The sequence below is a fragment of the Triticum aestivum genome, chromosome 1A, assembly GCF_018294505.1.
Source record: "Triticum aestivum cultivar Chinese Spring chromosome 1A, IWGSC CS RefSeq v2.1, whole genome shotgun sequence".
Lineage (NCBI taxonomy): Eukaryota > Viridiplantae > Streptophyta > Magnoliopsida > Poales > Poaceae > Triticum > Triticum aestivum.
Genome location: NC_057794.1, coordinates 295,809,947 through 295,821,199, shown reverse-complemented (window position 1 = coordinate 295,821,199; position 11,253 = coordinate 295,809,947).

The following is an 11,253-nucleotide window of genomic DNA, read 5'->3' as shown; positions in this document are numbered from 1 at the left end:
GCCAAGGGGGAGTCCTACTCCCACCGGGAGTAGGACTCCCTTCTTTCCTAGTTGGAGAAGGAGAAGTGGGAAAGAGGAGGAAGAGGGAAAGGAAAGGGGGGGGGCGCCGCCCCCCTCTCCTTGTCCTATTCGGACTAGGGAGGGGAGGGGCGCGCGGCCACCTCTTGCCTCCTTTCCTCTTCTCCCTTAGGGCCCATGTAGGCCCAATAACCCCCGGGGGGTTCCGGTAACCCCCCGGTACTCCGGTAAAATCCCGATTTCACCCGGAACGATTCTGATATCCAAATATAGGCTTCCAATATATCGATCTTTATGTCTCGACCATTTCGAGACTCCTCGTCATGTCCATGATCACATCCGGGACTCCGAACAACCTTCGGTACATCAAAATACATAAACTCATAATGAAACTGTCATCGTAACGTTAAGCGTGCGGACCCTACGGTTCGAGAACAATGTAGACATGATCGAGACACGTCTCTGGTCAATAACCAATAGCGGAACCTGGATGCTCATATTGGTTCCTACATATTCTACGAAGATCTTTATCGGTCAGACCGCATAACAACATACGTTGTTCCCTTTGTCATCGGTATGTTACTTGCCCGAGATTCGATCGTCGGTATCTCAATACCTAGTTCAATCTCGTTACCGACAAGTCTCTTTACTCGTTCCGTAATACATCATCTCACAACTAACTCATTAGTTGCAATGCTTGCAAGGCTTATGTGATGTGCATTACCGAGAGGGCCCAGAGATACCTCCCCGACAATCGGAGTGACAAATCCTAATCTCGAAATACGCCAACCCAACATGTACCTTTGGAGACACCTGTAGAGCTCCTTTATAATCACCCAGTTACGTTGTGACGTTTGGTAGCACAAAAAGTGTTCCTCCGGCAAACGGGAGTTGCATAATCTCATAGTCATAGGAATATGTATAAGTCATGAAGAAAGCAATAGCAACATACTAAACGATCGGGTGCTAAGCTAATGGAATGGGTCATGTCAATCACATCATTCTCCTAATAATGTGATCCCGTTAATCAAATGACAACACATGTCTATGGTTAGGAAACATAACCATCTTTGATTAATGAGCTAGTCAAGTAGAGGCATACTAGTGACACTCTGTTTGTCTATGTATTCACACATGTATTATATTTCCGGTTAATACAATTCTAGCATGAATAATAAAAAAATTTCATGATATAAGGAAATAAATAATAACTTTATTATTGCCTCTAGGGTATATTTCCTTCAGTCTCCCACTTGCACTAGAGTCAATAATCTAGTTCACATCGCCATGTGATTGAACACTAATAGTTCACATCACCATGTGATTAACACCCATAGTTCACATCGTCATGTGACCTATACCCAAAGGGTTTACTAGAGTCAGTAATCTAGTTCACATCGTTTATGTGATTAACACCCAAAGAGTACTAAGGTGTGATCATGTTTTGCTTGTGAGATAATTTTAGTCAACGGGTCTGTCACATACAGATCCGTAAGTATTTTGCGAATTCTATGTCTACAATGCTCTGCACGGAGCTACTCTAGCTAATTGCTCCCACTTTCAATATGTATCTAGATCGAGACTTAGAGTCATCCAGATCTGTGTCAAAACTTGCATCGACGTAACTTTTTACGACGAACCTTTTGTCACCTCCATAATTGAGAAATATTTCCTTATTCCACTAAGGATAATTTTGACCGCTGTCCAGTGATCTACTCTTAGATCACTATTGTACTCCCTTGCTTAACACAATGTAGGGTATACAATAGATCTGCTACACAGAATGGCATACTTTATAGAACCTATGGCTGAGGCATAGGGAATGACTTTCATTCTCTTTCTATCTTCTGCCGTGGTCGGGCTTTGAGTCTTACTCAATTTCACACCTTGTAACACAGCCAAGAACTCTTTCTTTGACTGTTCCATTTTTGAACTACTTCAAAATATTGTCAAGGTATGTACTCATTGAAAAAAACTTATCAAGCGTCTTGATCTATCTCTATAGATCTTGATGCTTAATATGTAAGCAGCTTCACCGAGGTCTTTCTTTGAAAAACTTCTTTCAAAACACTCCTTTATGCTTTGCAGAATAATTCTACATTATTTCCGATCAACAATATGTCATTCACATATACTTATCAGAAATGTTGTAGTGCTCCCACTCACTTTCTTGTAAATACAGGCTTCACCGCAAGTCTGTATAAAACTATATGCTTTGATCAACTATCAAAGCGTATATTCCAACTCCGAGATGCTTGCACCAGTCCATAGATGGATCGCTGGAGCTTGCACATTTTGTTAGCACCTTTAGGATTGACAAAACCTTCTGGTTGCATCATATACAACTCTTCTTTAATAAATCCATTAAGGAATGCAGTTTTGTTTATCCATTTGCCGGATTTCATAAAATGCGGCAATTGCTAACATGATTCGGACAGACTTGAGCATAGATACGAGTGAGAAACTCTCATCGTAGTCAACACCTTGAACTTGTCGAAAACCTTTTTGTGACAATTCTAGCTTTGTAGATAGTAACACTACTATCAGCCTCCGTCTTCCTCTTGAAGATCCATTTAATCTCAATGGCTCGCTGATCATTGGGCAAGTCAATCAAAGTCCATACTTTGTTTTCATACATGGATCTCATCTCAGATTTCATGGCCTCAAGCCATTTCACAGAATCTAGGCTCATCATCGCTTCCTCATAGTTCGTAGGCTCGTCATGGTCAAGTAACATGACCTCCAGAACTGGATTACCGTACCACTTTGGTGTGGATCTCACTCTGGTTTTACCTACGAGGTTCGGTAGTAACTTGATCTGAAGTTACATGATCATAATCATTAGCTTCCTCACTAATCGGTCTAGTAGTCACAGGAACAGATTTCTGTGATGAACTACTTTCCAATAAGGGAGCAGGTACAGTTACCTCATCAAGTTCTACTTTCCTCCCACTCACTTCTTTCGAGAGAAATTCCTTCTCTAGAAAGGATCCATTCAAAGCAACGAATATCTTGCCTTCGGATCTGTGATAGAAGGTGTATCCAACATTTTCTTTTGGGTATCCTATGAAGACGCACTTCTCCGATTTGGTTTTGAGCTTATTAGGTTGAAACTTTTTCACATAAGCATTGCAACCTCAAACTTTAAGAAAAGACAACTTAGGTTTCTTGCCAAACCATAGTTCATACGGTGTCGTTTCAACGGATTTAGATGGTGCCCTATTTAACGTGAATGCAGCTGTCTCTAATGCATAACCCCAAAACAATAGTATTAGATCGGTAAGAGACATCATAGGTCGCACCATATCTAATAAAGTACGGTTATGATGTTCGGACACACCATTACATTGTGGTGTTCCAGGTGGCGTGAGTAGTGAAACTATTTCACATTGTTTTTAACTGAAGGCCAAACTCGTAACTCAAATACTCTTCTCTACGATCAGATCGTAGAAACTTTATTTTCTTGTTACGATGATTTTCACTTCACTCTGAAATTCTTTGAACTTTTCAAATGTTTCAGACTTATGTTTCATCAAGTAGATATACTCATATCTGCTCAAATCATCTGTGAAGATCAGAAAATAATGATACCTGTCGCGAGCCTCAATATTCATCGGACCACATACATCAGTATGTATGATTTCCAACAAATCTGTTGCTCGCTCCATTGTTCCGAAGAACAGAGTCTTAGTCATCTTCCCATGAGGCATGGTTCGCAAGCATCAACTGATTCATAATCAAGTGATTCCAAAAGCCCATCAGCATGGAGTTTCTTCATGCGCTTTACACCAATATGACCTAAACGGCAGTGCCACAAATAAGTTGCACTATCATTATTAACTTTGCATCTTTTGGTTTCAATATTATGATTATGTGTATCACTACGATCGAGATCCAATGAACTATTTTCATTGGGTGTGTAACCATATAAGGTTTTATTCATGTAAACAGAACAACAATTTATTCTCTTACTTAAATGAATAACCGTATTACAATAAACATGATCAAATCATATTCATGCTCAACGCAAACACCAAATAACACTTATTTAGGTTCAACACTAATCCCGAAAGTATAGGGAGTGTGCGATGATGATCATATCAATCTTGGAACCACTTCCAACACACATCGTCACTTCACCCTTAACTAGTCTCTGTTTATTCTGCAACTCCCGTTTCGAGTTACTAATCTTAGCAACTGAACTAGTATCAAATACCTGAGGGGTTGCTATAAACACTAGTAAAGTACACATCAATAACATGTATATCAAATATACTTATGTTCACTTTGCCATCCTTCTTATCCGCCAATCACTTGGGGTAGTTCCGCTTCCAGTGACCAGTCCCTTTGCAGTAGAAGCACTTAGTCTCAGGCTTAGGGCCAGACTTGGGCTTCTTCACTTGAGCAGCAACTTGCTTGCTGTTCTTCTTGAAGTTCCCCTTCTTCCCTTTGCCCTTTTCTTGAAACTAGTGGTCTTGTCTACCATCAACACTTGATGTTTTTCTCGATTTCTACCTTCGTCAATTTCAGCATTACGAAGAGCTTGGGAATCGTTTCCGTTATCCCTTGCATATCATAGTTCATCACGAAGTTCTACTAACTTGGTGATGGTGACTAGAGAATTCTGTCAATCACTATTTTATCTGGAAGATTAACTCCCACTTGATTCAAGCGATTGTAGTACCCAGACAATCTGAGCACATGCTCACTAGTTGAGCGATTCTCCTCCATCTTTTAGCTATAGAACTTGTTGGAGACTTCATATCTCTCAACTCGGGTATTTGCTTGAAATATTAACTTCAACTCCTGGAACATCTCATATGGTCCATGACGTTCAAAACGTCTTTGAAGTCCCGATTCTAAGCCGTTAAGCATGGTGCACTAAACTATCAAGTAGTCATCATATTGAGCTAGCCAAACGTTCATAACGTCTGCATCTGCTCCTGCAATAGGTCTGTCACCTAGCGGTGCATCAAGGACATAATTCTTCTGTGCAGCAATGAGGATAAACCTCAGATCACGGATCCAATCCGCATCATTGCTACTAACATCTTTCAACACAATTTTCTCTAGGAACATATCAAAATAAACACAGGGAAGCAACAACGCGAGCTATTGATCTACAACATAGATTTGCAAATACTACCAGGACTAAGTTCATGATAAATTTAAGTTCAATTAATCATATTACTTAAGAACTCCCACTTAGATAGACATCCCTCTAATCCTCTAAGTGATCACGTGATCCAAATCAACTAAACCATGTCCGATCATTACGTGAAATGGAGTAGTTTTCAATGGTGAACATCGCTATGTTGATCATATCTACTATATGATTCACGCTCGACCTTTCGGTCTCAGTGTTCCGAGGCCATATCTGCATATGCTAGGCTCGTCAAGTTTAACCTGAGTATTCTGCGTGTGCAAAACTGGCTTGCACCCGTTGTAGATGGACGTAGAGCTTATCACACCCGATCATCACGTGGTGTCTGGGCACGACGAACTTTGGCAACGGTGCATACTCAGGGAGAACACTTTTTATCTTGAAATTTAGTGAGAGATCATCTTATAATGCTACCGTCAATCAAAGCAAGATAAGATGCATAAAAGATAAACATCACATGCAATCAATATAAGTGATATGATATGGCCATCATCATCTTGTGCTTGTGATCTCCATCTCCGAAGCACCGTCATGATCACCATCGTCACCGGCGCGACACCTTGATCTCCATCGTAGCATCGTTGTCGTCTCGCCAATCTTATGCTTCTACGACTATCGCTACCGCTTAGTGATAAAGTAAAGCATTACAGGGCGATTGCATTGCATACAATAAAGCGACAACCATATGGCTCCTGCCAGTTGCCGATAACTTGGTTACAAAACATGATCATCTCATACAATAAAATTTAGCATCATGCCTTGACCATATCACATCACAACATGCCCTGCAAAAACAAGTTAGACATCCTCTACTTTGTTTGTTGCAAGTTTTACATGGCTGCTACGGGCTTAAGCAAGAACCAATCATACCTACACATAAAAAACACAACGATAGTTTGTCAAGTTGGTGTTGTTTTAACCTTCGCAAGGACCGGGTGTAGCCACACTCGGTTCAACTAAAGTTGGAGAAATTGACACCCGCCAGCCACCTGTGTGCAAAGCACGGCGGTAGAACCGGTCTCGCGTAAGCGTACGCGTAATGTCGGTCCGGGCCGCTTCATCCAACAATACCGCCGAACCAAAGTATGACATGCTGGTAAGCAGTATGACTTATATCGCCCACAACTCACTTGTGTTCTACTCGTGCATATAACATCAAACCATAAAACCTAGGCTCGGATGCCACTGTTGGGAAACGTAGTAATTTCAAAATTTTCCTACGCACACGCAAGATCATGGTGATGCATAGCAACGAGAGGGGAGAGTGTTGTCTACGTACCCTCATAGACCGAAGCGGAAGCATTAATGCAACGTAGAGGAAGTAGTCGTACGTCTTCCCGGTCCAACCAATCCAAGCACCGTTACTCCGGCACCTCCGAGTTCTTGGCACACGTTCAGCTCGATGACGCTCCCCGGGCTCCGATCCAGCAAAGCTTTGGGGAGGAGTTCCGTTAGCACGACGGCGTGGTGACGATCTTGATGTTCAACCGTCGCAGGGCTTCGCCTAAGCACCGCTACAATATGACCGAGGTGGAATATGGTGGAGGGGGGCATCGCACACGGCTAAGGAACGATCACGAAGATCAACTTGTGTGTGCTAGGGTGCCCCCTTGCCCCCGTATATAAAGGAGCCAAGGGGAGGGGGCGGCCGGCCAAGGAGGGCGCGCCAAGGGGGAGTCCTACTTCCATCGGGAGTAGGACTCCCTTCTTTCCTAGTTGGAGAAGGAGAAGTGGGAAAGAGGAGGAAGAGGGAAAGGAAAGGGGGGGTGTCGCCCCCCTCTCCTTGTCCTATTCGGACTAGGGAGGGGAGGGGCGCGCGGCCACCTCTTGCCTCCTTTCCTCTTCTCCCTTAGGGCCCATGTAGGCCCAATAACCCCCGGGGGGTTCCGGTAACCCCCCGGTACTCCGATAAAATCCCGATTTCACCCGGAACGATTCCGATATCCAAATATAGGCTTCCAATATATCGATCTTTATGTCTCGACCATTTCGAGACTCCTCGTCATGTCCATGATCACATCCGGGACTCCGAACAACCTTCGGTACATCAAAATACATAAACTCATAATGAAACTGTCATCGTAACGTTAAGCGTGCGGACCCTATGGTTCGAGAACAATGTAGACATGACCGAGACACGTCTCCGGTCAATAACCAATAGCGGAACCTGGATGCTCATATTGGTTCCTACATATTCTACGAAGATCTTTATCGGTCAGACCGCATAACAACATACGTTGTTCCCTTTGTCATCGGTATGTTACTTGCCCGAGATTCGATCGTCGGTATCTCAATACCTAGTTCAATCTCGTTACCGGCAAGTCTCTTTACTCGTTCCGTAATACATCATCTCACAACTAACTCATTAGTTGCAATGCTTGCAAGGCTTATGTGATGTGCATTACCGAGAGGGCCCAGAGATACCTCTCCGACAATCGGAGTGACAAATCCTAATCTCGAAATACGCCAACCCAACATGTACCTTTGGAGACACCTGTAGAGCTCCTTTATAATCACCCAGTTACGTTGTGACGTTTGGTAGCACACAAAGTGTTCCCCCGGCAAACGGGAGTTGCATAATCTCATAGTCATAGGAACATGTATAAGTCATGAAGAAAGGAATAGCAACATACTAAACGATCGGGTGCTAAGCTAATGGAATGGGTCATGTCAATCACATCATTCTCCTAATAATGTGATCCCGTTAATCAAATGAAAACACATGTCTATGGTTAGGAAACATAACCATCTTTGATTAATGAGCTAGTCAAGTAGAGGCATACTAGTGACACTCTGTTTGTCTATGTATTCACACATGTATTATGTTTCCGGTTAATACAATTCTAGCATGAATAATAAACATTTATCATGATATAAGGAAATAAATAATAACTTTATTATTGCCTCTAGGGCATATTTCCTTCAAACAGAGGCTGTGAGAATTGAGCAATTCAGGCCCATCTGTCTTCTTAATGTTAGTTTCAAAAAATTTACCAAGGTCGGGACTAATAGGCTCACACAGATTGTGCATGCTGTGGTGCAACCTACCCAAACTGCTTTCATGCCAGACAGGAACATCCTCGAAGGGGTTGTGGCCCTTCATGAAACGCTCCATGAGATTCACACGAAAAACTAGATGGAGTTGTTTTTAAGGTGGATTTCGAGAAAGCGTATGATAAAGTCAAATGGCCTTTCCTTCAACAGGCCTTACGCATGAAGGGTTTTGATGAAGCTTGGCGACGCCAGGTAGAATCTTTCACGCAAAAAGGGAGTGTTGGAATTAAAGTGAATGACGACATAGGTCATTATTTCCAGACACACAAGGGCCTGAGACAAGGTGGTCCAATGTCTCCTATTCTGTTCAACATTGTGGTTGACATGTTGGCAATTCTGATAGGAAGTGCAAAGGAGGCCGGTCAGGTGGGTGGCTTGGTGCCTCATCTAGTTGATGGTGGTGTGTCCATCCTGCAGTACGCTGATGATACAATCATCTTTATGGAGCACGACTTGGCAAAAGCAAGAAATATGAAGCTGGTGTTATGCTTATTTGAACAATTGACCAGATTGAAGATCAATTTTCATAAAAGCGAGTTGTTCTGCTTTGGTAGAGCCAATGAGGAACAAGAGGCCTATAGGCAATTGTTTGGATGCGAATTGGGGGCATTACCTTTCACGTACTTAGGTATACCCATTCACCATCGTAAGCTGACAAACAGAGAATGGAAGTGCATCGAGGATCGGTTTGAGAAGAAACTGAGTTTCTGGAAGGGCAAACTCATGTCATATGGAGGCCGACTGATTCTTATTAATTCGGTGCTCACGAGTATGCCTATGTTTCTCTTATCTTTCTTTGAAGTCCCAGTTGGTGTTAGGAAAAGGCTGGACTTCTATCGATCCCGGTTCTTCAGGCAGAGTGATGAACTAAAGAGAAAATACTGACTCGCCAAATGGGATATCATCTGTCGACCAAAGGACCAGGGGGGCCTTGGTATCGAGAATCTTGAAGTCAAGAACAGATGTCTTCTCAGTAAGTGGCTGTATAAACTATCAGTTGAGACTGAGGCCACGTGGGCGCAGATTCTTTGTAGTAAGTATCTGTAGTCCAAGACGTTGTCCCAGGCGACAGTGAGACCGACGGACTCGCCGTTTTGGAAGGGGCTTATGAGAGTCAAAGCTATCTTCTTTAATAGGACAAAGTTTATAGTCGGTAATGGAAACACCACTCGCTTTTGGGAGGATACCTGGCTTGGTGAAATGCCCTTGGCGCTTCAGTATCCGTCCCTGTATCGTATTGTTCAACGTCGTGATGCTCTTGTTGCAACGATTATGCAGTCCATTCCCCTCAATATTCAGTTTAGGAGGGCGCTTGTTGGTGACCGGTGGGAAGCATGGCTTCATTTGGTGAGTAGACTGATGGAGGTTCAGCTATCTCATCAGCCTGATCAGTTGCGTTGGAAGCTCACTAGTTCTGGAGAGTTCACAGTTAAGTTGATGTATATCGAACTCTAGTGTCATTCCTAGTTCCAAAGAGGTTTGGAAAGTCAAAGTTCCTTTGAAAATTAAAGTGTTTATGTGGTTTGTACATAAACAAGTCATTTTAACAAAGGATAATTTGGTTAAGCGCAACTAGACAGGATCTACTAGGTGTAGTTTTTGTGATCGGGACGAAACTATCAAGCACCTCTTTTTTGACTGCCCGTTGGCAAGAGTTTTGTGGCACACGGTGCATATTGCCTTTAACATTACTCCTCTGAATTCGGTCAGTATGTTATTTGGAACGTGGCTTGTTGGGATAGAGTCCGAAACAGCTAGACACATTCGTGTAGGAGTATGTGCTTTGTTGTGGGCAATTTGGAATTGCAGAAATGATTTGGCTTTTAACAGAACAACAAATATTCATTTTTTGCAGGTTTTATTCCGAGCTACTGCGTTGATCCGTATATGGTCGTTACTCACTCCGACGGAGGCCAGGGAGCGTTTGGTTACTGGATCTGTCCGGTGGGAGATGGTAGCGCGGGATATCTTCAACCGGTTTGGATGGCGGTCATGTAATAGGATAGGCAATTAGTTTACCTATCTTTGTTATGCCAGCCAGTTGTGGCTTTTGGGCCTTTTGTTTCTTGGCGTTGTGGCTCTTTGTGAGCTTGCCGTTATTTTGTTTTCAGACTTTAAGACCTTGTTGAACTTCTTTATTTATATATAAATATGGTCGTATGCATCGTTCTGATGCAGAGACCGGGGAGTCCCCCTTTTCGAAAAAAAGAGAATTGTTGATCTTGCGACATTGTTTATTCACTATTAGGTTTGTAAATATATTACACAATTAGGAACTCTCTCGGCAAAACTTATTGGGACCTACAGATAAATTTCGCTTGAATTTTCCATTTTTAAAAAAAGGGATCTATGTGAGTGGTTTATGGGTACCGAACACTATTCAAGATTCAACACTGACAAACTTTCAAGATATGTGTTTATCTTCCTCTGCCAGTCTTTTCCCATCGATAACTCTATGTGGCTGTTTCAGAGTGACATCATGAAGAGGATTAAAAAGTCTCCTTGAAGATGATCATTGAGTTCCTAAAAATGTGACTAGAAATATTGTGTACTAGGAAATCATCTATGCACTCTAGCAGTTGTTCTGGGATGCAGCCAGAGCCGTTTCTCACTTTGCCTGAAGCTGAGCTTCATTAATTAATTGCACCTTTTTTTTCTTTGCAGGAAAGAATATTGAACATCACTGTTCTTCTAATGACATGACTAACCTATTTCAGCTCTTTGTAGTTATCTAAAACCTGTGTTTGCATTTTGCCTTTTCATGGTGTGTTTATCTCTGTCCCATATTTCAGCTCTTTGCAGTTATCTGAAGCCGATATTTGTATTTGCAGACTAACCTATGTGGCTTTTGCCAGAATATGTTCTACTCCCTCCGTTCCTAAATATAAGTCTTTTTAAACATTTCAAATGGAATACAACATACGGATGTGTGTAGACATATTTTAGAATATAGATTCACTCATTTTGCTTCGTATGTAGTCACTAGCTGAAATCTCTAAAAAGACTTACATTTAGAA